This window comes from Muntiacus reevesi, chromosome 5 (assembly GCF_963930625.1).
Source record: "Muntiacus reevesi chromosome 5, mMunRee1.1, whole genome shotgun sequence".
NCBI lineage: Eukaryota > Metazoa > Chordata > Mammalia > Artiodactyla > Cervidae > Muntiacus > Muntiacus reevesi.
The window spans coordinates 17,190,862-17,216,902 of record NC_089253.1 but is presented as its reverse complement, the minus strand read 5'-3'; the positions used below and the strand labels follow the sequence as shown (position 1 = coordinate 17,216,902).

The following is a 26,041-nucleotide window of genomic DNA, read 5'->3' as shown; positions in this document are numbered from 1 at the left end:
AAAGCTTCAGGTCTTTATCATACCCTCCAACCTGGCATATCTCTGCTACATATGAAATCTCTCTTTCCTGTGTTGAGAAGCAGCTGAAATCTCAGTTCAGTTCAGTTGCTCAGCTGTGTCCGACTCTTTGCGACCCATGGACTGCCGCACACCTGGCTTCCCTGTCCATCAGTGATTTCAGTCTTCCAGTTGTGGTTTCCTCCCGGGTCCTGAAATTCTTACTTGGTGGTGGTGGTGATCTAGTCGCTCAGTCATGTCTGGCTCTTTCACGACCCCATGGACTGTAATCTGCCAGACTCCTTCCTCCATGGGGTTTACTGGAGGGGGTTGCCCTTTCCTTTTCCAGAGGATTTTCCTGACCCAGGGACTGAACCTGTGTATCCTGCATTGCAGGCAGATTCTTTACCACTGAGCCACCTGGGAATAACAAAAGTCTCACTTCTCCAAGTACAATTCAGAGGTCATCCAAATATGTGAGGGATGTTTATATGCATAGGCTCTATTGCTCCCATCTTCCAAGATTTTCCCTTTCAATTTCCAGCTGTTTTGTCAACCCCAAACTCTTCAGGCAAAGAGTACAGCTTTCTATCTGAGTTCCAGCCACCCTGCCTTGTGCCTCCTGGGAGATAATAAAACCCTCAGAAGAAAACCCACGTGACTGCGGCTCTCACTCACACTTTGCATCTCTCCCTTATTTCAGGAGTCAAACCCTCTCTGGTTTTCCTCTACTCTTGTTTCTCTTCAGGGACATCAGATGATATTTTCATATAGTTTGTTAAGAGCTTATAATTTTTTACTGTTTATTTTGTATCAGGGTATAATGATTAACAATGTTGCGATGGTTTAAGGTGAATGGTGAAAGGACTCAATCATAGGCATACATACACCTGTTCTCCCCAACACCCCTCCCATCCAGGAGGCCACCTAACATTGAGCAGAGTTCCATGGGCTCTACAGTAGGTCCTCACCGGTTATCCATTTTAAATACAGCAGTGTGTACACGTCCATCCCAAACTCCCTAACTATTACAGCTTATAATTTCTCTTTTTTTCCCGCAGAAGATTTAATCTCATACAGGGTACTTCACCATTACCAGAATTGGAAGTTCTTCCAGTCAACATTTAAGGATGAAAAGCTCCATACTGCTGCAAGAGGAATCATCTTCAATCCAGACATACATAAAGACGGGACGGAGAGGAAGTGTTTCAGGCACTCAGACCATGCGTCATGTAGTCACCCGGCCCCTTAGTCCCTTCAGAACGCTTTCACTCCCACCTCACTCAGTTACTAGGGAACACCCGTCTTGAGCTCTCTGCTTTTGGAACCTGGCCGTGTCAGGGCTCAGCTGCGGGCCGCGGGACCTTCCGCTGTGGTGCGCGGACTGCAGAGCGCGTGTGCTCCGCAGGCTCTGACACCGAGGCTTGAGCTGAGGTGTGCAGGCCCGGCAGCCGCCCAGAGCGACGTTTTCTATGCCCCCTTACCTCTTCATGTCCTACCACACTCCCCTTACCCGGGTGCTCCAAATGCTCTTTACCCCAAAGCCACTGCCCTTGAGGGTCCTTCTTCCTGAAAAGTCCCATTCCAGGTAACTGTGAGATTTCTTCCCTTTTAGTTTTTGTTCAGGTGTCACTTTCTCAGTCAGAGGCCTTCTCTTTCTTAAATGCACGTTCCCTCCTCCCCTCTGCGCTTCACTTTCGCCTTCACTGCCCCTATTCGCCGCCTCCCTGGTGAACTGGAGCCCCGCTGTCAGGCCCCTGGTCTGGTTCAGTTTCACACTCGGGGTCTAGAACACGGCTGTATATACAGTAGGTGTATACTAGATACGTTTTCATAAACAAGCATTAGATTTCATTATTCATGTATAGAGTATAAGCTTTCTTCAAAAGCAGGGAACTTCTTTTATACCGCTGTATCACTAATACCTCCTATTGAGGCCTTCAATACAGTAGGGACTGTCTACTGAACTAATTTAATAGGACCAGATATAAGACAGCACGCAAATGCCAAGTGACACCCAGATGTTTTATGGTGCCTTCATTTCTGGCTTTTATTATAGATGTTTTGCAAAGATATACTGCATTCCTGATTTATACTCTTACCTTCCACTACTACGGTCATTTATTCTTCCAACCAACACATATGTCTAATACAGTGAAAGAAATTGGTGAATGTGGGTATCTAAGGCACTGACGGTGTAAAACAGCCATGACAGTGAATTTGGGGAATGGAAAACAAGCTGAAATAAAAAAGACAGACTAACAATAAAGATGAAAATGAAGGGAGTAAGCAGAATTAGAGCAGACATTTCTAAGGATCTTGAATTCTTAGAAGGAGAGAGAGATTTTACTTTAGATGTTAAGTAAGGAACCTGTATAAAAATGCAAGGAAAATCATTAAGATGACAGAAATAGGACGCGTGTATTCCAAACTATGGGAGGAAGAGAAAGAGAAATGAAAGAAATCAGATGAATTCAACGGGAGGGGAAAAAAAGAAAAATAGACTAGCTTGTCTCTGTGCTTGGCTTTGACCAGCGAAGCCAAGGTTTCTTGTTTCTTTTGTCTTTGTATATAGCTTTATGGTTCTGAAATAAAATGTGCGTTTTAGACTCAGATGTCCACGTGTTAGCTTCCATCTGTTGTCGCTGAGGAAGGTTTCTGTGAGGGCCGCAGGTGAGCCCTGGTATGCGTGTTAACCTGTGTGTTCCGCTTGTGCATCAGGCCACTGAGTGCAGTCCAATGGCGCTGTCAGCTGGCTCTGCCATGTCTGATTCTCTTTGCGACCCCATGGACTGCAGCCCGCCAGGCTCCTCTGTCCATGGATTTCCCAGGCAGGAAGACTGGAGTGGGATTGTCATTCCCTTCTCCCGGGGATCTTCCCAACCCAGGGATCAAATCTGGGTCTCCTGCACTGCAGGCAGATTCTTTACCATCTGAGCCACCAGAAAAGCCCTTAAAACCTTGGGTCCTGGCTTAAAAAGAAAAAAAAAAAAAAAAAAAAAAAAAAAAAAAAAAAGGACACTGAAGAGCCAAATGTAACAAATGGAGAAAGAGGTCGTTCCTAGATAATTAACTACAATCCATGCCCCAGGGATGCAGAGCAAAGGAAAGAGGGCAACAGAATCAGCTTGTTCTGGAAAAGCTTATTCTTGGAAGATAAGACCCTGCCGGGAAGGAACAGGAGTAAGACATTCCCCATGTATCTTGCTTTTGCAAGGACTTTTGCCTTGACTCCATCCCTTTCGCCCTTTCTCTCGGCTTAGACTAAGATCAGCAAAAATATTGATTAATAATCAACGAGGCATAACCGAAGACAGGTGACCTAGGAGCCCTTAGACGTGCCTGATAAGAAGCAAGCCACAGTGGCCTCTCCTGGGAGGAGACCGGCCCTGAGATGCCCCCATCTTCAGATCACTGGGTCCAAGTCTTGCTCTGGAATGCCAGATCTAGCTTCCCTGATATATTTCCCTGCTACATTAGTAGACATTCACACTAGGTAAATAATACCTGTACCTTCACCTATCTCAGAAAACAAGAACACACAGCAGGTCCCATCTTAGAACTGAGACAGAATTATCCAGACATGTCCATGTCTGGACATGTCTAAACTATAAACACATCTATCTGGCAACCAAAGATGATAACTCCTCCAAGACTGCAAAGGAAGGGACAAACAGTGAATGGTTTTTTTTTTTTCTGGGACCTCTATTCACTCTGACCATGGGCTAGCTCTGCAAAGCATGGTCCACAGCCCTGTATCTGTGTTTTGGATATAACCAGGAGGAGTAGAAATAATGAGAACAATAAAAAGAGCAGTGAACAAAACTAGAAGTCCCAAGTCCCAAGTCTGCCGCTGACTAGCTGGAAGTCTGCGAAGGAGCTGATTTCTCTGAATCTCAACTTTCTCCTATTAAACAGCCCAAAGATTAAGCAGTGAAGATACACTGCAATGCTCTATACATGTTAATTCCTCCTGTCAAAAGTGTTATTAATCAAAGACAATACATACAGAGTGCTTAATAAGTGCCACTTAGTAAGGCACTATTCTAAGCACTTTGCAGTTATTCTTCTCAATAAGGCAGGTATTACTATCTCAGTTTCCCAGATGAGGAAATTGATTCAGGGAGGTGAAGAAACCTGCCCAAAGTCACAGAGCTTGTAAGGGGAGGATCTGGGCCTAGAATCTAAAAAGTCTGTCTCCAGGATGTATATTTCTTATTTCTGAATACTGGTCCTGCTGCTTCTACCACCATCTGAACTTCAAAAAGCTATCATATTTCATTAATTCTAAAATCCTTTCTTCCTTAAGCATTTTAACTTCAAAATCAGAAAGTTTTTTACAGGCAATCTACAGTCAAGACACAGCTGTCAACAAGAGTGTACTTGGTTGTCATTTCTGGTGGTGTGACCAGATCAGTACAACTCTGAACAAATAACTCAAGGTTCATTTCAGGGAGAAATGTGAATCTCAGTAGTTGTGACAAGACTTTTTGTTAAGATCTTCTGGTAAGATCAAGCAGGTGCCAGCACTGAAAATGGCAGAGTATGTGTCAGTGACTTGGGAGAAAAAATGATGAAACGTTTTTAAGACAAGTTGTACTATCAGTGCTCTTGATGACCCAGAGGACAACTATGAGATAGCAAAATATGGATAATAAGTCAAAAAGTGATTCGAAGCTGGAACTGAATATCAGAAAGTTTTAGGAATCCTTTACCTATTATACTTCAGATATATTTTCCTTTTTGTATATGCAAGAGAGTAACATGGACTATAAATCCATGTCCAAGTAAGTCTAAGAGTGCTCTTTTTTAAAAGTGCTTTTTTAAAGGCACTTTCTCATAAAATAACAATGTATATTTAAATATATACCATCTCACACTCAACGAATACTGAATAATAATCTTTTAAAGGCCTCGTTTGAAAACTGGCACGATAAAATGCAAATAAAACCCAAATAACACACAGCATTCAAAGGCCTTCTACAGACTGACTAAACCCACCTTTGCCAGTCCTGTCTCCTCCCACTCTTCTGAATGGGCTATATGTCAATTATTATATACGTGGTTCCTTGAAGACTGCCTATCCCTTTTTACTTCTGTGCCTTTAAACTGTTTCTTCCACTGAAAATGTTCCACCCCTGACCCATCTAAGTAAGACTCCTTATTTACTAAAAAGTGACTTTGAATAGTTCCTTTCATCTCTTAATTCTTCAGTTTTCTTCTCTCTGAAATGGGAATCTAACTCTAGGTTTGATCTAAGGATTTAGTGAGCTAATGCATGTAAAGTGCTTCACACAGTATTTAATGAATTTGTAGCCAGGCAGTATCATATGTGCCTGGAGGTTGAGTTTCAACACTGAACTGGTCAAAGGCACATACACAGCACACTGAACAGCAAAGCCAGAACAAGAACCAAGACTTCCTCACGCCCAGTCCAGAGTTCTCTTTACGAAACGGCTCCCCTTCCCTCCTTGCCAATCCCAAATATTGACAGACTGGTGAGCAAGGTTCCTCTATTTTTCTAGAAACCAGTTGTTCTTCCCACTCCTTTCCCTTTATCAGAAGTCCTAAACATGATAAAAGGTAAAAGAAATTTGAAGGGTTCCATGTTTGAACACGCTGGACCATTCATGAAAAAGTTAAAAGGGTTTATCTTTCAGAGCCTTCGGTGTGATTACATACACAGAGTCTCCAAAAATAGAGAAATACTGTGTGGAATGTTTTCCAAATTATGTGATTCCCAAAACCAAAGGCTGTTGCATCACATATGTGAGGTCAGGCTATTAAAGCCTATGCACACACCTTCACAGTTCCCAGGGTCCCCAGAGAATGAAAGCTCTAATTCCCTAACATAACACATAAGTCCTTAGAACATGACCCCATCAACCTTGTAAATCCCACTCCTCCTCCCTCATATCAGCTCCATTCCGATCATTCCAGCACGTCAGGGGCCAGTTTCACAAGGTCTCCCTCTGGTTGAAATACCTTTCTTCTCCTCTTTCAGTCCCTTCAACTGAGACCTTCTCTGATCATTTTCACTCAATTAACTGGACCCTCCCCTATTCTCACATGGCACTCTGCTGATGTCTGAACTGCAGCACTTTTCTCAGTGGATCTCAGTTAGTGGTTGGTTGATCAATTTCCTTCCAATCCAGGCTCTTGAAGGCCAAAAACCGTATTGTTTACATCCCCAGTGAGAGGCATCTGGCAGACACTCAGTACAAGCCTATACACTGCCTTAACCCTCTTCTGCTGGGACCTCCATATTCCAAGATCCACCAAAGGGAAGACTCGAGTTATGCTTTTTTTTACAGCACAATTCATAGGGATACTTACATTTTTAGGTCTAATGGACCTTCCAAGAACAGCAGTTAAGTCAGTCTTTGTGTATTGCACAACTACACAGAACTAAGTCACCATGCATGCAAATAGACCCAATCCTTCCTTTTTGCAGTCAGTTGTCATCATGAACCTCCTTTAGACTTAGCCACTACACATTTTTCTTACAGCTCAAAACACTGGAAAATACTCCTCCTCCAATTTTAATAAAGTCCCTGTAGATTTGGGAGCAGAAAACATTTGCTTTATTTGTATCTACTAATAATCAGAAATTCCGACAGAATCCATGGTTATAAGATCAAAATTAGTGGTTATGAGCCATGATTCTTCTACTCACAGGGAAAGTTTTATGCTTCTCAGATTCTCTACATGAATGCTTTTCAAAAAATACATTTAATGTAACTTTGATCTGACTTTAGAAACAGGCTTCCAGGTCATTTAGGGAATTCTACCATTTCCACGGAAAGTAGGAAGAAGATACACAATTCATAGACTGAAACACTGAAGACATCGGTGGTCTAGTGGTTAAGAATTTGGCTTCCAATGCAGGGGACATAGGTTTGATTCCTGGTCAGGGAACTAGGATCCCAAATGCCATGGGGCAACTAAGGCTGTGTGTCACAGCTAGAGAAAGCCCGAGCACTGCAATGGAGATCCAGAATAGCCATATAAATAAATAAACAAACACTAAATTTAGCATAAGAAAAGTCACAGCTAATAGAAAAGTAATCGCATTCCTCTTCTTTTCCTCACACCAAAAGGGCTCTGAGGCTCTGACTACTCCTTTTTTGATACAATCCCTTGGTTGTCTTCTCTAGACGTACAAGCACTGGTCAAGATTTCTAGGTACACACTTTCTGAAATACACATTTTAAAGTCTGGGGTTCTATATTCTCTCTCTTCATTGGTAGCAAACTAAATTGACCATCATATTCTCAAGCTCTCACCAAGTTCATATTACTAAAATATTTCCCACCGGGTCAGAATTAAGCCCATAGTAACAGTGGTTTCTCAGTGAGTTTAGAAAGCAACGTTGTTGTAACATGGCCAGAAAAGGACATGTTGAATAGCTTGCTTGCTATACAACCAAACGCCAAAAAATTTCAGTTGAAATCTGCCATCACACTCTCATCCTGCCACTCTCAGGTTGTGTGATGTTAGCCAAGACATATCTACATGGAAGTAGCAGGGGGAAATAAAATGGAATGAAGAGCCTTACTCCCAATCTGCTGGCTACTTGAGGCTCAGAGAGATTAGACAAGCTGTCCAAGGTCATATTCTTATTAAACAGTAGAACCAGGATCCAAACTCGGACTTCTCCCACAAAAACATGTGCTTATTCTATACGGAGAGGTCAGGCTGCTTGGGGCCAAAAATCTGCTTCCCTTCTTTTCTAATGGAGAAGACTTAGCAAATGTCCTAAATTTCCCTATTTCTCAGTTCCCTGTCCATAAAATAGAGAAACTAAAAGTGCCTATCTCTTAGGGCTGCTGTGAAGATTAAATGAGATACTATGTAAAAAATACATAAGAAACGCTCAGAACAATATCCAATATACACAGAAACAGACAAGTCTATCCAGAAAAGGCAAATCCATATAAATATTTTATATACATACCTACATGTATGTGTATATATATGTATGTGTGTGTGTGGCTCACAATATACTCTCAGAAAATAGTTTCTCTATTCTAGACTCAAATCCTCTCTACCAACCTTCTGCTCTCAGAGCTATGGACATGCTTAGAGAACATAGCTTCATGGTAAGTAATGCAATAATCCTGCTCCCACAACTAGTCTAGGTTATTTTTGCTTAAAAAAAAAAAGAAAAACAAAGCTTAACTCTCACCTTGCCTTCACGCATACTTCTTTGGGTGGAAAAAGAAGAATGAGAAACTCCATATAACAGAGACATGAACTAGGGATCTTGGTCAGAAAAGAATTTTCCTCTTAAAATCAGTTGACAAGAATAAGGATGCTAATATAATTCCAATCAATATCTAATGGGCATGTATTAAGCACAGGCTCTACTGTGCTCGGTCATGTCCGACTCTGCAACCCCAGGGACTGCAGCCCGCCAGGCTCCTCTGTCCGTGGGGCTTCCCAGGCAAGCAGACCGGAGTGCGTTACCATTTCCTTCTCCAGGGGCTCCTCCCGACCCAGGGACTGAACTCGTGTCTCTCGTATCAGCTGCACTGGCAGGCAGATTCTCTACCGCGAGCATCACCTGGGAAGCCCCAGGTGGATAAACAGGAAAACAAGACTTATTAGTCTTTCCTCCCTCTCTAGGTCCAATCTAGCAGGAAAGAGGTGTACACATGCCTTGATCATTGGCAGAATTTGTTGAGAGCTAGGCAAGAGTTTCAGTCAACACGCTCTGACGAACAGCATATATTTTACTGTGGGGGAAACTTCTGAGACTGACACGAAGCAAGAGTCCATGTTCTTCTCCATTTCTTCCTTTAGAGACGCTGATAGAAGGAAGTTCTACTGTTCTGATTTTGTGACCTTATAAAAAATTAGGAAGCAACAGAACTTGGTGAGCTCCAGAAAATATGATCAGAATTAGATATATACTCTTCTTAGTAACCCTGTAAAATTTTCTATTTTAAAAGTAAATTAAAAAATTGATTCAAAACTACAAAAATAGTACACAATATATTCTTTTAAAAAAAAAATTGAGAAAAACCATTTGGCAGCTCTTTAAAAAGTTAAACATAGACTTACCATATGCCCTAACAATTCCACTGGGTCCTTTACAAAGAATGGGATGGGAAACTGGTTTCCATACAAATCACCCAAGCATTTATTTTAATAGTCACATTAAACCGGTTAAACAAAATGTGAAATATTCACACAATGGAGTATTATTCAGACAAAAAGGAATGAAGTACGTAAATATTACAGCACAGATGAACCTGGAAATCATTATGCTCAGCAAAAGAAGCTGGACATAAAAGGCCATGTAGTATATGATTCCATATATGAAATATTCACAACAGGCAAACCCACAGAGGCAGAAAGCAAGGGTGGTTGCCATGAGCTTTGCGGAGGAGGGAATGCAGAATGGAATGGAGAATGGTTACTTCAAGGGTTACGGAGTTTCCTTTTGGGGAGAGATTGCTCTGGAATGAGATAGTGGTGGTGTACAACTGTGTGAATTACACTCGAAACACTGAATTGTAAAGTGCCAAATTTTATGGCATGTGAATTATATCTTAATAAAGTAAAAAAGAAAAGAACTGAAACATTATAAAGTCAAACTCCCTTTGACCATCTCTCCTCACCCAAATCCCCACGGGGTACCAATGTTATCAGTTTCATATGACTCCTGCTATAAAACACCACGCCTAGCAGAGGTCCTTGCACCCGGCAGGCATTTAGGCATTTGTTGCACAATAACTTCCTACAAGGGTAAGATAATACTGTTTCGTTCTCTTTAGGATAACATAGATCCCTTTGTAACCACCATCACACAAATTCACCCATTTGCGGATCAGGCAGCTTCAGACAGACAGTTTATGTTAACACCACGCACATCAAGGGCAATAACCAAAGCACAGCACTTGCTGGCTCAAAGCTCACCAGCCACAAACCCAGTTAACAGAAAACCCTGATAGGGACATCCATGCAAATAAGGAGGCAGTTTGCATCTGTCCCCTCGGTTTACAAAGGATTTGGAACTGAAACTGGGCTTGGCAAGGCTATTGCGCTGAAGCCCACAACGGCAAGCAGTAAATAAGATCAGACTTCTAACCTGGTCAAGTCCAACTTGAAAAGAAGTCTTACAGAGTCTCATAAAAGGACTCACTCCCAGAACACTACAATATTGTATTTCTAGTCTTTTTTTTTTTTGCAGAGGTCTTTATAATCAGGGGGTGCACAAAGTCACATGAACTAACTTTTAAACACATACCACCGGGCCCCATCTCTCAGAGGTTCTGATTTATTTAGACCAGAGCAGGCTGGCATCTGTATTTTCTAAAGTTCCCTAGGTCTTTTAGGAACAATGTTAGGAAACTTCAGGAAGAATGGGATGGGAAATGGGTTTCCAACACAAATCATCTCAGCGTTCATGTAACGATCCTGCTAAACTTACCTGTGCTGTGTGCTGAGCCCCTCAGTCGTGTCCGACTCTTTGTGACCCCGAGGACTGTAGGCTGCCAGGCTCCTCTGTCCATGGGATTCTCCAGGCAAGAATACTAGAGTGGGTAGCTATGCCCTCCTCCAGGGAATCTTCCCAACCCAGGGATTGAACCCAGGTCTCCTGCATTGCAAGCGGATTCTTTACCATCTGAGCCACAAGAGCTGCCAATCAGAAGATGTGAGTGTATTCCCATTTTACTGAGGAGAAAATGGACACTCAAAGGTTCACTTTTTAAAGTCAGTAACAAGGACAGGGCAGCACTTCACAGTCCTGACAAATGCATCACATCTTCCTCGCACAGACTCTCCAGACTCCTTTTATGGTCCTGGAGCTGTGAAAATGTGGTCTGGTAGTGCAAATGTGGTTGATAACTAGTTTAGGTCATTTCACTTGGGATTTAACATAATGGAGAGTAACTGCTTCACTATCTTTGAAATGCTTCCCAATTTGTGTTCCCTTGTTGACGCAGCAGTTTCTCATCATGTGCTCCATCTATAAAGTGCATCCTTATTTCAGCTAAGTTTGAGCTGGAAAGGAGGATGTGATACGAGAAGCCCCAGCCATGGAAGGGGAAGTAAAAGAAAAGCCCAGCCCCCCTGGCCTTCTGGGGAAGGAAAAGGGCAGAACAGGTAGAAAAAGACCCAGGCCCCATTCACACACCCGCTCCTCACACATATTCCTTCTTGTCACCAAAACACGCTTCAACTCAGGGTACAATGGAACTTAAAAACCCTGAGACTCCACTTTCCCATACAGTACATGTGGGTGGCCTTCAGGCTCCTGAAGCTCAAGCTTCAGCTCTGTGCCAGTATATGGTATGGGAGCAAGTGACTGGAGGCAGCGGCAGGCCAGAGGGAAGAGGTTGGGGCAGTACCACCCACTCTCTAAAGCCCGAGCGTGGCATGCAGGGCATCGAGAGGCTGCTGAGAGGCGGGTGGGCCAGCAGAGGTCTGCAGTTGGCGCAGAGAGGCCTCAGTGAACAGGGACTCTGGGGCAGATGTCTAGCACCGCCACTCCACAGCGGCTTCCTGCACGTCGTTCCCAGAGGACAGACGTATGAGTGACAGCTCAACAGACAACGCCAGGATACTTTCCAAACTAGATAACGCAGCAGAGAACACCACACAGACACCAATACGGATGGCCACACAGATATCCTCTTCTAACTCACACGAAGACATAACAAGCATTCTCACGAAGCAGTCAGTAACAGGAACGGAACATCAACTATTTATCACACACTGTCCTAGGCTGGTGAAGACCTGGAGATAAATGATGCAACAAGATCTCTACCTGATCAAGTAAGACTTGGGGGTTTAGAGAGGGAAGGGGGCCGAGTTCTGAAGAACGAAGGATCTACTAAAAAAGCTCGGATTAGGGAGCTGAACTTTGAAAAGATTCAAAGGATATTGTTTATCTGGAAAGATTAAACTATTAATATGGCAGTTTTTAAAAAATGGCCACAAATTCTTTGACATTCCATCGACCAAGAAATTTTGAGTCTGTGTTTCCGTCCCTTGAATTTGAGTGGGCCTGAGACTCCTCTGATCACTAGATTTGGCAAAGGTAACACTGTGTGACTTCAAAGATGACGTCCTTTAAAAAAGGCCATGAAGTGTCTATCTTGGCCACTAAGACCCTCACTTTCAGAGCCCCTGAGCCACCATCTAAGAAGTCTGATTACTTAGAGGCTGCCATGTTGGGAGGAAGCCCCAGCTTCACGTAGAGGCCACTTGCCGACACTCTTAGTTGACAGCCCCAGCTGAGTGAAGCCTCTGAGTCATCCCAGCCCTGCTGACACTTTTCAGACTTCAGTTCCCAGAAGCTGAGGGACCCTTTGCCATTCAAGTCTTCACAGCTGAGGTGCCAGACATTTGGGAGCAGAAACAAGTCCTTCCCATGCCCTGTCTAAATTTTTGACCCATAGTATCTGTGAGCAAAATAGTGGTTGCTTTATACCACTGAGTTTTGGGCATGACTTATCATGTCCAAAGATTTATTATGAAGCAAAAAAAATTGGAACAACAGATGGAACTGACAGAAAACCAGATCAATGACATAAAAAAGATATGAAGCTATATTTTCTTTGGTTGCCTAAGGCTGGTTTGAGAGAAACTGTTATCATGGGGGACTAAAGAAACTGGAATACTCCTTTGATTACTAAGAATATCTGGTTTATCTACAGCTGCTACAATAGAAAATGCCTCAGTTATTTGGAATCTTAGCAGTCCAAAAAGCATCAGGTAAGATACCACACTCCTGTGATGATTTTCAGCATGGGGCTGACATTCATGTGATGCCATTCAAGGTTGCCCAATGACTCATTTTTGCCTATTTTCCTTGGTGCAACATGTATAATAGCTATTCAGTCACTTTGCAGAATGACTGCTAGGGTCTGAGGAGATAGGGGAGAGACATTCCAGACAAACCAAAGGGATCACCGTGAGGAAAGGGACTGAACATGGGGTCCTGGTGGCGCCTGGAGGCTCATTCTTCCTCCTTCCCCATCTACATACGTTCCTTCCACATTCAACTGCCTGAACCTTTAGACCTTAGAGAAGCTGCTCTCTTTTCTGGAAACATTCCTCTCCCACCTGCGTGATGAGCTCCTACAAATTTTTCAAAGCCCAGCCCGACTGCCGTTTTTGCTGTGGCTTTCTCTGTGGTCCCATTTTAAGTGAAATGAATCCTTCTGATCCACTCTCCTGCAACACTTTCCACAACCCCGAGTACAGAAGAATGCTCTCCATTATATTTATTACGTTTAGATGTCTATTTTCTTTGATACACTGTGGGCTGCCAGAGAGAAAGGATGGTTGCTACGCGTCACTTTACTTCTTGCCTAAGTGCCTGTGTGCCCAACACTGGAGGTCAAAACCAAACTGCTGCCTTTGGGATACCCACGTAATTAAGAGGAGCAGTCTAAAAACACAGCCACAGCAACATCCTAAGAGCTGTACAGAGGAATGGGGGGATGATTTGAGGAGATACATGTCCTTCAGGAGGGGACCTGGGAGTGGCACAATGTAGGTGACGTTCTAGGGAGGTCTCGCAACTGAATTGAGATGAGAAGTCTGCCCGGGGGGAAATCTATGGAATTGGAGCTAAAAGGTCTCAGAAAGCAACTACTAAGTAAAAGGAAAGTCTGGTCAGGTCTGGTCATTTATTTCCCTCCCTATTGCTGGAGATTCCCTGGTCAAGCTATTCTAAGTACTCCCCTGGCCCACCTTTTTTCACACCCAAAGCCACTCAATCTTCCCAGTTGTATTAAAAGCAACTATTATCTGAACAAGCAATTTGTTTAAAAAAAAAATGAGTCTTTGATACATGAAAACGTATTCAAACCAGTAGCCATCAAATACATCCAAATTACAACAAGGAACTACTTTTTCATTTGTCAGATTGTCAAATATTTTCAATAATTATACTACCTGTTATCTAAGAAGAATCAGGGAAATCAAAACTCCATCCTTTCAGAGAGGCAATTTGGATATAACAAAAACCATGCAAATAATTCCACTCTTTGAACCAGACATTCCATTTACAGGAATTTTTCTTCAGGATAAAAGTCTTTGCTATAAAGATCATCGCGTTGTTATTTAAAAGAGTGGAAAACAGTAAACTACCTAAAGGTCTAATAACAGAAGAGTCAAACAAACATAGGACTGCGATAACTGTAACTGCCATTTACAGAGGGCTTACCATGTGCCTAGCATTATCATATTTGATACCACAGCAATTTATTAAGTAGTTATTGAAGTGAATGCTGAGTGTGACTTTTCCAGTTGCACCAGGCTGGCAAACAGAAGCCACAAAGGAAGGAGAGCAGTCAGTTCCTGAGGCTGGGCTCGTTGGAGACTTTATTCAGAAAGTAGTGTGACACCTTTTGAATCCAACCCCATCTGCGCCCCTGCACTGCCCCGCCCCGCCCCGGCCCACAGGAGGAGGGGCGGAGACGGGAGGGGGCCCTGGGTCCTCTGACCTAGCGCGCTGTGTCATCCTCTGGGGTGGGACTCCCCTGCCCCCACCGTGGGCTTCTCCAAGTCAATCGGTTACAGAGCTTATGGGTGCCGCACAAAAAAGAACTGGGACAAGAATTTTTACAAATTGTAAGGCCTGGTGAACATCTGCTCAGGCAGCTGACTGACAGATCTGCCCTGGATCATCCTAGACGGGGAAGCGAGAGACGGAGTGAGAAGGGGCATCAACGCTGCTTCCCCACGTCCGGCCTGAATGTGAGTGCCCTCCGTCAAGGAGTCCCATGCACACCGAGGACCTTAAGCCCTCTTGACAGGTTCCCGCCCAAGACAGCTGTCCATCAGGTGAGTGGACTCCAGCTGTGGGGTACCAGGAGAGGGAGCGGTTGGCCTAAAAGAGACCGAAAGAACACAGCACCAGTTTCCTCTCGGCGCCTGGAGAACACACGGTGGGAAAAGCCTACTCTCTAAAGAGCTTACAAGCGTGAGGAGTGCACACAGGCAGTGCTGGTCGGGCCACCAGCAGATGCCACCAAGGAGGACCCGAGGGCAGCCACGTAACGGACACTTTATTCCTGGCCCTCCCCCTCCAGCCCATCCCTACGAACCAACCACTGGAGCCACGACAAGAGCAGGGAAGAAATACGCCAGACATACCTCTAAATCCTCTCACCCCCAAACTCTCTGAGGTGAGGAACAGGGAAGAAGAGTAGAAAGATAAACCAGATCTACCTTTTCCCACTTCACACCCCCAGAGTCACAAGTACTAGGACTGGGAAAAGCTTTCAACTAGATAACAGTGGGATTTTACAATGATGGACTTTCAGCAACCCAGAGTGACCGAGAAGCTGGTGAACTCTGCCCTAGGTCTCATCAGGGATCGGGCCCCTGGAGAAGCGCTCCCCAACCTTTTTGACACCAGGGACTGGTTTCAAGGAAGACGATTTTTCCATGGACTGTGGTGAGGGCAAATGGTTTTGGGATGATTCAAGTGCATTACATTTATTGTGCAATTTATTTCTCTTCTTAATACATTAGCTCCACCTCAAATCATGAGGCATTAGATCCTGGAGGTTGGGAACCCCTGCCCTAGAGGAAATGGAGATTTTGACAAAGCACAATTGGGAGTTCTGACTAGAGGGGGGCACAAGTGTTCATGTTTACACTCCTCTGAGTTAAAATTATTCAATTAACTGGTTAAAGTTATCATTGTCTCCACCTCACAGATTATGAAATGAAAGCTCTGGAAAGATCAAGAAACTTGCTCAGGGCTTCCCTGGTAGTTCAGTGGTAGAGAATCTGCCTGCCACTGCCAGAGACATGGGTTCAATCCCTGGGTCAGGAATATCCTCTGGAGAAGGGAATGGCTACCCAGTCCAGAATTTTTGCCTGGAGAATCTCATGGACAGAGGAGAGTGGCGGGCTGCTGTCCATGGGGTCTCAAAGAGTTGGACAAGATTGAGCAACTAACATAACACTTCTTTAAATTTCATACACTAATGACTAATGAGAAAGAAGGAGAGAGGTGATGGCATATAAATAATGTGGTCATACTTATTAAAAGCTAAACAAATGGCTTGCTAGACAAACTCACTGTTGGTCAAACAAAGAAAGGAATGGGGCACAGAGCAGACAGCCTCTATAAGAGTAAGGGCTATATCCACATTTTAAACAATTAAAGCAAAATATCCTGTGTTGCTGATGTGAATTATATTGATTCCAAAGTTAATCTGTAAATTGTTTTTTGTTTTAATAACTGTAGAAGAGCTGTAAGAAAACATTTTCTACATCATAGTTTTTGTTTATAGACATTTGGGTAACATGATAATAGAGATAAATTAATTCAACATCAAGAACCCATGAAAAATGTTTATAAAGTGTCCTTACATTACACATGCTTGAGAAGCTCTGTGTTATGACACATTAGGGCTTTCCTGGTGGCTCAGACAGTAAAGAATCTGCCTGCAAGGTGGGAGACCTGGGTTCGATCCCTGGATTGGGAAGATCCCTTGGAGAAGGGCATGGCAACCCACTGCAGTATTCTGGCCTGGAGAATCCCATGGATGGGGGAGCGTGGCGGGCTGCAGTGTACGGGGTTGCAAAGAGCCGGACACAACCGAGCGACTAAACACAGCACACGTGACACATTATGCCTAAGCAACCATCAAAGCCATGTCTTACAAGACTATTTGAGTCACAGGAGGTATTTTCAATACTATATTAACTTAAGCATACAAAAGGTGGTACAGTCTTGCTCTGATTCTGTAAAATACACAAATCACATATAAACATAAGACAGACTAGGATATGCACTAAAATGTTAACAATGTTTATGCTATAGCAGGAGTATTACAGGTGCTTTTTATTAATGTCTATGCTTTTTAAAAATAAAATTCTTTATTTATAATAACTTTATTATATGATTAAAATTACCAAAAATTCAATTTTTACAGCCTATCCCAAAGTCTCCACAAATTACTGCTAAAAGAGAGAGAAAAAAAACCCACCACACTTTCAGTCCAATTCTGGCTCAAGCTCTTTCTTCTCCAAAGAAATGTAACCAACCCTAAAGTAACATTTGTTCAAAACTTAAAAGCATATAAAGTCCTCTGGTGGCTTAGAAAGTAAAGAATCTGCCTGCAGTGCAGGAGACCTGGGTCGGGAAGATCCCCTGGAGAAGGGAATGGCAACCCACTCCAGGATTCTTGCCTGGAGGATTCCGTGGACAGAGGAGCCTGGCGGGCTACAGTCTATAGGGCCGCAGAGTCGGATACAACAGAGCGACTGACACTGCTACACTAAAAGCATAGAGAGTCTCGGTCAACCAGTAACTCACTGTGCTTTAGGAACCTGGGCTGCAAGGATGAACGAGGACATGGTACACTCCAGAAGATACCTCCTGGGGAAAGCACAGCGTAAATGAACAGTGGTACTAAGGCACAGTGACAGAGGTGCGTGGAGAAGGGGTTCCGTAACTCATTCTGATGGGGCCGATCACGCAGGAGAGGCTGGATGCATGAACAGAGAGCTAAGAATGCGTAAGGAAATGGGTGCAGAAAGCGGAAATGGCAGATTCCTCAGCAAGTGTCTTCTGACCACACTATACCAACCTCTCCTGGGCTCTTGTAACACTGTTCTTTGCCATTTGTATTGTCTGCTATTAAAATCCATGCTGCTTCCCCAGCAAGACTGTAAACTCTGAAGGGAATACCATGGACACTGTAGACCCATTATTCATTAATGATAGTTTCTTCAGATAGACTTCTAAAGGGCACTGAAGTCAACGTACTGTAGCCTTTGTTGGTATGCAAAAAATTATATATCTATTGAGACTATATTCATATTTTCCTCTAGAAAATTACGTCAAAAGATCAAAGTAACAGATTCATTCCTATAGTCCTCAAAAGATTAATCTCTTCACTACTGTATATAAAACAGCCCTCTCCCTTGCTCTTGTAAGTCAGCCAAGCTCCAATGAGTATGTTTTTCTCCAAGGCAGGCTAAGGAAAGATATACAGACTGTCTGTCCAAGAAAACTTTGCAAGTGTTCTGTGGTGATACTTAATGATACTTAAACGCTATGACTTACCAGCTAGGGTGAAACTCTCAGATGATGCTCCACCTGATAACAGAATGAGCCTATACTGCCTACAGCTGTGAATAACTTGAAGAAACATACACGTCTAACCAGGGGAAATGTGTATATAAGGTATGGTATATTCACATATTTTTTTTCCCTTTGTTTTCACATATATGCTTATAAGACTTAGGTACATGTCGAGAAATTTACTTTAAAATACTCCAGCAAAGAAACAGTAAAAGGGACAGATGAAGCCAATGAGATGAAGTCTTGATAGTATCTGGAACTGTGTGTGTGACCAACACAAAAGTAATAAACGCCCCTTCAAGCCCATGAGGGTTTCTAGATACCATTTTTACTGAAAGAATTCTTACAGGAAACAGCGAATTCCAAGTCTGGACCAGAAATGTACAAGATAGGCCTGGAACATCTTGTCGTTATCAGATAACAAAGAAACTATCAAATGCTAGTCAGGTGAGGTCAAAAGGACCCAGAAACCAACTTGAACAGGATCCCACCAGCTAAAGATAGTGCAAGCTGGACAACAACCAGAACCGGTTTAAATATATCAAATGTGCATAAATATGTCAGCTCATAATGCCACTCCAAAACACCTTAATTAATCACTTTAAAAGTTATTACATCCAATATTTTGACAACTGGTAGGTAAAGAGAAGCAAACATAACCTGGGGGTGGGAGGGCAGTTGTAAAGCAACAATGACAGTGACTTTGAACGTGCCTTGCTCATAGCTGGTACTTACACTCTGCTGTAAGGTACATAATCTCGCAAAGGGAGACAGACAAAAGCCCAACCTGAGAGTCCAAACCAGAAGTGAAAAAAAGTGCCACAGAAACAAGCCAAAAAGAGGGCTCACTTTGGAGGGGCCTGGGAGGTAGGAGACATCAGAGCTTTAAAGGGTGACCACTTACTCGGAAGTTTTTGTGTTTTAAGTCATCCTCAAACATGGGTTCCAGAATCACACATTAATTTTTATATCCCTTATCACACAAGGTTATAGCTTCAGACAAAACTCCATGTGGTTTCACTTCCCTTCCTTGAGATCAGGTGACCCTTGGGATGTTTCTTTTGGGAAAAAAAAAAATAACTCCTTACAATTGGATGTGATATCTAGCTTGGGAATTCCACTTACATTCTGACATTGTAAACTTCAGGCCTAACTCAAACTTGAAAGGGATGTGGAGACAACCATGCTCATGTCCTAAATACCTATGGAATGGTTAAGAAATATAAACAAACATTAGACCTTACTGCCACATCCCTCAATATTAAAGGCCTACTCTAGCCTAGACATTATACTAAGTTTTTTTTCGCCCCACATATTATTCAGTAAATTCTCAAACCCAGAGAGGTAAGACATATTTTGCCAATTTTTACAAACAAGGAAGTAGACTCAGCAAACCAGCTCATTTGCTCAAGGACTCAGAGTCCCTTGAAATGCTAAAACAGAGGTCTCCTGAAGATAAACAATGTCAACACATCACTGATATTTCACACTGAAGGAGTGGCTATCTGAGAGGCAAAAACTTACTGAGTTAGAGTGATGCTCTTCATTAATAAATGTCATCCTACCACCTAAAGACTACTTTTATAGACTTTTCTCAGCTTACTTCTCAATCCTCTTTTTGATTTCTGCTATAGACGTCTCCAGTCTGGATGGATTTCCACTGCCTCTCAAATGCCATGTACACTGCCCACCACCCATTTAAATTTCTAAGTTCCTTTCTAGGTCCAAATCTTTTGAGTTCAACTCACATCCCCACTTTCTATTCCAGGAAGTTCTTCAATCTTTTTCCAGGCTAAGAGCACTAACCTGCAAGAAACCTGTTGTCTGGACCACACAACTCCATATAAGGACATTGCTCTGTTTCACGTGTATATTTCTGGTATCTGTAGCCTGTAAATTCCTTGAAGGCAGGGTTTAGTACTGATTTATCCCCTTTGGATGGTAAAAGATACAAAATACACTCTATAAACAACTGTCAATGTTAGTTTGGATGCAGGCAATTAGCCTGCTCAGGAAACTATATTCTCTCAGCATTTCTCATAAACTTGAGGTTACCATAATCCATTATTCCCTTCCAGTTAGAGAAAGGCCAGCTAGAGTAGACAGCAACATCAAAGCTGTTTCATTAAGCAAAGCAGCAGGCGTGCCTTCCTGATTTGTACAACTTTACTCCCTCTGGTCCTTAGATCCCTAGAAGAACATTCCATTATCATTTAAGGCTGTGGAGATTCCATCCTGTTTTTTTTCTCTTGGATTAGAAATATGAGCAGCGCCAAGTACTAACAAATGAGGAGTTTTTCAACATGTGGAAAAATACAAAGAGCATAAAATTTACCATCTTAGCCATGTTAAAGTGTACAGTTCAGTGACATTAAATATTCACACTGTTGTGCTAACATCACCAACATCCATTTCAAGAACTTTTCATCTCGTAGAACTGAAAACTCTGTACTCATTAAACAACAGCTCCCCATTCTTCCCTCCTCCTAGTTCCTGGCAAGCCTCTATGAATTTGACTCCTCTGGGTACTTCATATGAGTGGAATTACACAATTTGTCCTTCTGGGATTGGCTTATTTTACTTAGCATAATGTCATCGAGGTTCATCCATATTGCATCATGGCCTTGTGTAAAAATTTCCTTTCTTTTTAAGGATGAATAACATCCCACTATATGTATATCCACACTTTATCTGTTGATAGACATTATGGGTTGCTCCCAAATGAGGAATTCTGATCCAATGCTGGTGACAAGAAGCTCAGGAGACTGGCCCTGGAATGGACCAGTCTCTCTGATGCTGTGACCACAAAGAATCAATCCAGTGATTAGGACCACAGAACACAAAACTGCTAAAAGGAATTTCCATATGGTTCTCTCTCCTAGGAACTGGGGGCTAGAAAGAGCTTTTGTTTAAATGCTCAAATAATATGTTGGAATACAGCTGTGGCTGCTGAGGATGGTCTAAAAGCAAATCCTGAATTCACCTTAGTTTCTGGAGACCTCCCTTCTCCCCTGTTCTTTTCTTCCCCTCAGCTTTGAGACATAACTGACATATAACACTGTGCTAAGCTTAAGGTATACAACATGCTGATTTGATACGCTGCGTATGTATCATATGCTGATACAATTTGATACAGTTCATATGCGGGCTTCCCTGGTGGCTCAGATGGTAAAGCATCTGCCTACAATGCGGGAGACCCAGGTTCAATTCCTGGGTCAGGAAGAACTCCTAGAGAAGGAAATGGCAACCCACTCCAGCATTCCTGCCTCGAAAATCCCATGGATGGAGAAGCCTGGTAGGCTACAGTCCACGGGGTCTCAAAAAGTCAGACATGACTGAGCAAGTTCACTTTTCACACATGCTGCAATATGCTTACCACTGTGGCATTAGCTAACACCTTCATTTACATCACATTCTTTTCTGTGGCAAGAACCTTTAACATACACTCTCCTAGAAATTTTCAAGTGTACAATGAACTAAAATTATAATGCTGCACATTAGATCTCCAGAAATTATTCACCTTCTGATTTGAAGTCTGTACCCTTTGATTAACATCTCTTTAATTTCCCCACCCCCTGGTCTCTGGTAGCCATTCTACTATTTCTTTAAGGCTGGCTTTTTTATATGCCATACATAAGTGAGATCATACAGTATTAGTCTTTGGCTTATTTCATTCAGTATAATGCCCTCAAGGTCTATTCATGTTGCTGCAAATAGTAGGATTTCATTCCCTCTCAGGGCCGAATATCACTGTATTGTATGTGTGTTTGTTTGTGTGTGGTCACATCTTCTTTATCCATTCATCTACTGATGGACACTTAGATTGTTTTCATATCTTGGCTATTGTGAATAATGCTGCAATCACCATTGTGGTATACATATTGCTTCAATATCCTATTTTCACTTCCTTTGAATATATACTCAGAAGTGGAACTGCTGGATCATATGACAGTTCTATTTTTAGTGTGGTGGTGGTGGTTTAGTCGCTAAGTCCTGTCTGACTCTCACGACCCCATGGACTGTAGCCCACCCTGCCAGGCTCCTCTGTCCATGGGATTTTCCAGGCAAGAATCCTGGAGTGGGTTGCCATTTCCTTCTCCAGGAGGTCTTCAGGACCCAGGGATTGAACCCAGGTCTCCTGCACTGCAGGTGGATTCTTGCATTGCAGCCAGATTCTTTAGCAACTGAGCTACGAAGGCAGCCCACTCCATACTGTTTTCCATAGTGGCTGTGACAATTTGCGTTCCCACCAACACTAAAACAAGGGGTTCCCCTTACTCTACATTGGCAAGTATTCTTGCCAATACTTGTCATCTCTGGTCTTTCTGAGGAACAGCTATTGGAGTCGGACACGACTGAGCGACTGAACTGAACTGAACTAACAGGGGTGAAGGAATAGTTCATTATGGTTTTGATTAGCATTTCCCTAATGATTCCTGACTGTGAGTTCATTTTCCTGAACTGCTGACCATTTTTACTTCCCCGTCCACATGTTCTCTCTCGCCTACCTCTCCAGTCTCATGGCCCTCCACTTTCATCATCCTGCTGATGGTCCAGCAGCACTAAACTGTTTTTAGTGTCCCTGGACACACACCACGCAGGTCCCTGCCACCTGGCCTCCACTGTCAGTGGTCTCTCTGGCTGGAAAGCTTTCCTCTCTCGGCTTACTCGTAGTTATGGGCATCTCTCCAGGAGGCCTTTCTTTTTCTTCTTTGTAATCCCAGGATTTGAGTGCTTGGCATGTAATGGCTGCTTGATAAATTATTGAACTAAACTATATTTGCTACATTCACATTCTCTGTTGAGAAGACAAGTTTAAAGAAAAATTCAAGGTCAATGGGATTACAGGTAATTTTTATTTACACTTCAATATTGTTCAAGCTTTCTAATGATGTGATGACTTTTCAAATTTTAGAAAAATTTAAGAACACTCTGATCAAGAATAAAGTGGAGGAATCAGTGTACCAGATTTCAAGACTTATCAAAAGCTAGTTATCAACAGTATGCAGTACTGCAGAAGAATAGACACATGGGAACCACAGATCAGTACAGAGAACCCAGAAACAGACCAACACAAATATACCCAACTACTTTGTGACGAATGGAGAAGGAAATGACATCTTGCTACCTATTCTTGCCGGAAAATCCCATGGACAGAGGAGCCTGGCAGCTCCAGTCTTGTCCACAAATAGTGCTGGAGCAATCAAGCATCCACTCCCAAGTAATAATGATACTATTATTATTAATAAAAAACAATGAATAAAATAAAAATCTCAATCTAGGTCTCACATTTTAGATCACAATTAACTTATATCATGGACTTAAGTGAAAAATATAAAATCAAAATATTTGGAAGGAAAAACACAGAGAAATCTCTGCAACAGGGCTAGGCAGAGTTCTTGTATTTGACCAAAATAATACAACCCATAAAAAGAAAAATTGGTAAACAGGGCTTCATCCAAATCCAAAACTTCTCCTCTTTGCCCTGTTTGGTAGATGAAAAGACAAGCTTCAGAGTGGGAGAAAATATTTGCAAACCATGTACTGAAAAGAGCTGATAGCTTGGGCATATACAGAACTCCCAAAACTCAAAAAAGGTAGAGCTTCCCCAGTGCCTCAGTGGTAAAGAACCCACTTGCCAATTCAGGAGACACAGGTCTGACCCCATGAGCCTCAGGACAACTGAGCCATAACTACTGAAGGCCGCATGCTCTAGAGCCCGTGCTCTGCAGCAGGGAAAGCCACCACCACGAGAGGCCACGAGCTCAATGAAGAGCAGCCCCTGCTGCTGCAACCAGAGAAAAGTTCGTGCAGCAACAGACTCAGCACAGCTAAAAGTAAATAAATTAATAGTTTTAAATATATGTAAAAAATTTTTTTTAACTCCACAGTAAAAAACAATGAATCCAAATAGATAACAGACAAAAGAGTTGAAGAGAGACATTTGACCAAAGAGTATATACAGGTGGCAAATAAATCTATGAAAAGATATTCAACAACACTGGCCGTTAGAGACTGTAACCAATGGTGAGTGGTTAAACAAATGAACTGTTCTACATTCACGCCATGGAATATTACTCAGCAACGAAAAAGAATGGACTAACTAGTGACATGTGCAACAATGTGGATGAATCTCCAGTGAATTATGCTGAAGGAAAAAACCAACTCTCCACAGTTATACTGTGTGAATCCACTTATATATAAAACTCTTGAAATATTAACACGGAGAAGAAATCACAGGTTAAGGATGTGGTGGGTATGGGACGGTAGAGGTAAATTTGGAAATGTGGCTGCAGTATGTGAAGACAGGTACTCCTTAAAAGCTTCAGTTTTCTTTGTGAAGGGGAAGGCAAGGTTGTCCGCTAAGACTGAAGGGGTGGATTAACTTCTATTCCCAGAATCTAATCCAGTTTCTGGGACACAGATCTTTTAATAAATGAGCTTACTGAACAAACAAGAGTTTTCTTAACTCAGTTGTTCTTTAGAATCAATACACAATTTTCTCCAAGCTAGCCACTAGGGGGCAGTGCTGCCGCCTATCTTTTCCCTTAATCTTTTAACCCAGTGAAAACAGAAAATAACCAGGCAGTATGTGTCAACATGTTTTTTTTCCTCAAAAAGATATGGTTTCAACTTTACATCCATGCATATGTGTGTTCACACGGTCATGCACACACAGACACATGTAGACTGTGGAATGATGGGCGCGCAGTTCCTTCTGCCAGCCTCCCACTGCAACCATACTGCGTCACCCCAGAGGCAATACTTATTTCCCAGAGGTCACTTTTTTGGTAATTCCTCGAGGGCACACAGCAAATAATGAACAGACCCTTTACACTTTCTTACAATTGATAACTTAGACAAGACGTTAATGAAGGAATCACTAAAGTTAATCTTGGTAACTAACATATATATGTTCCATAGCTTCAAGTTGATTTTTTTTTTAAACTCCTATACCTAACACCAACCCAAATTAAATAAAAAGTAGATTAAAAAATAATTTTAAATGGTGTAATCTATTTCATAAACTTCTTTTTGCTTTGTTTCAGATTCCTAACACATTCTTATAATAAAGATTTCTCAATCTATATAATATCACATGGCTAACATTTATAACAGAATAAGCAACAGTTTGAAGGTGTGTGTTTAGTTATAGGGCTAGAAAATTTCCTACTTTGGTTCTAGTGAACCTGGGCCTCTAATGGACAGAGGGAGCTGGCAGACTTCTAACTTAAAACAGAAATTCTCAAAACCCCCAAAGAAAAGAAGATGCAAAGGAAAACTGTTCCCCAGGAGTTTAGGGTTACACAAACCAGCTCAGCTTCAACTAAGACAAGTGAATAACCACAGCAGGGGAGACTTCCAGTCATACCAATGGAACACATCACACGCTAGCCTAAGAAAGCCTGTTACCAGTTTGGCCTTATGGTCTCGAGTATGAGGGAGATAGCAAAAAGGCTGAAGTCGTCTTGTGACTTGAGGCTGTCAAGTTCTTTAAATGAGGAGAAAAGGTGCTTGACCCCAAAGCCTCTGAACCCGGTTATTTTGAGCTAAAGTTGCTTGGAAACAAAAATACCCAAGAAATGGATCACAAGGAGAGTCTGGGTGAGAGAGTTGAATTAGTTACCAGTCAATGTAGATAAAGTGTCAAATTGCAAACTGTTTCAAAAACAAAGTTTCAAGGTTGTTTAGGGCAGTGTTCTAACTTGACAATAAGTCTCATTTTTACTGGATACTTTATCCCACTAGCTGGTAAGGTAAGGTATTACACTTTGATTGATAGTCCTCTGAAGGTCTTCGGGCTGAAAATATTTTTTTGTTTTATACTTGTGAAAAGATTAATAGCAACTTACTCTTCTTACCTAATATAAAAATGCACCTTTGCTAATGAACTGATATGGCCCTCAAGGGGAGAAAAGCTTTTCTTCACAGTTACAGTTCTTTGGCTACATGGACATCTCTGAAAATGAGCTT

At 42.3% G+C, this 26,041-nt stretch overlaps 1 protein-coding gene across 2 annotated transcripts in view; it reads right to left on the bottom strand.

The window, feature by feature from the left end:
* Window positions 1-26,041, bottom strand: part of GAB2 (GRB2 associated binding protein 2) — a 172,753-nt gene that overhangs the window by 145,089 nt on the left and 1,623 nt on the right. The gene's annotated exons all lie outside the window — the stretch shown is intronic.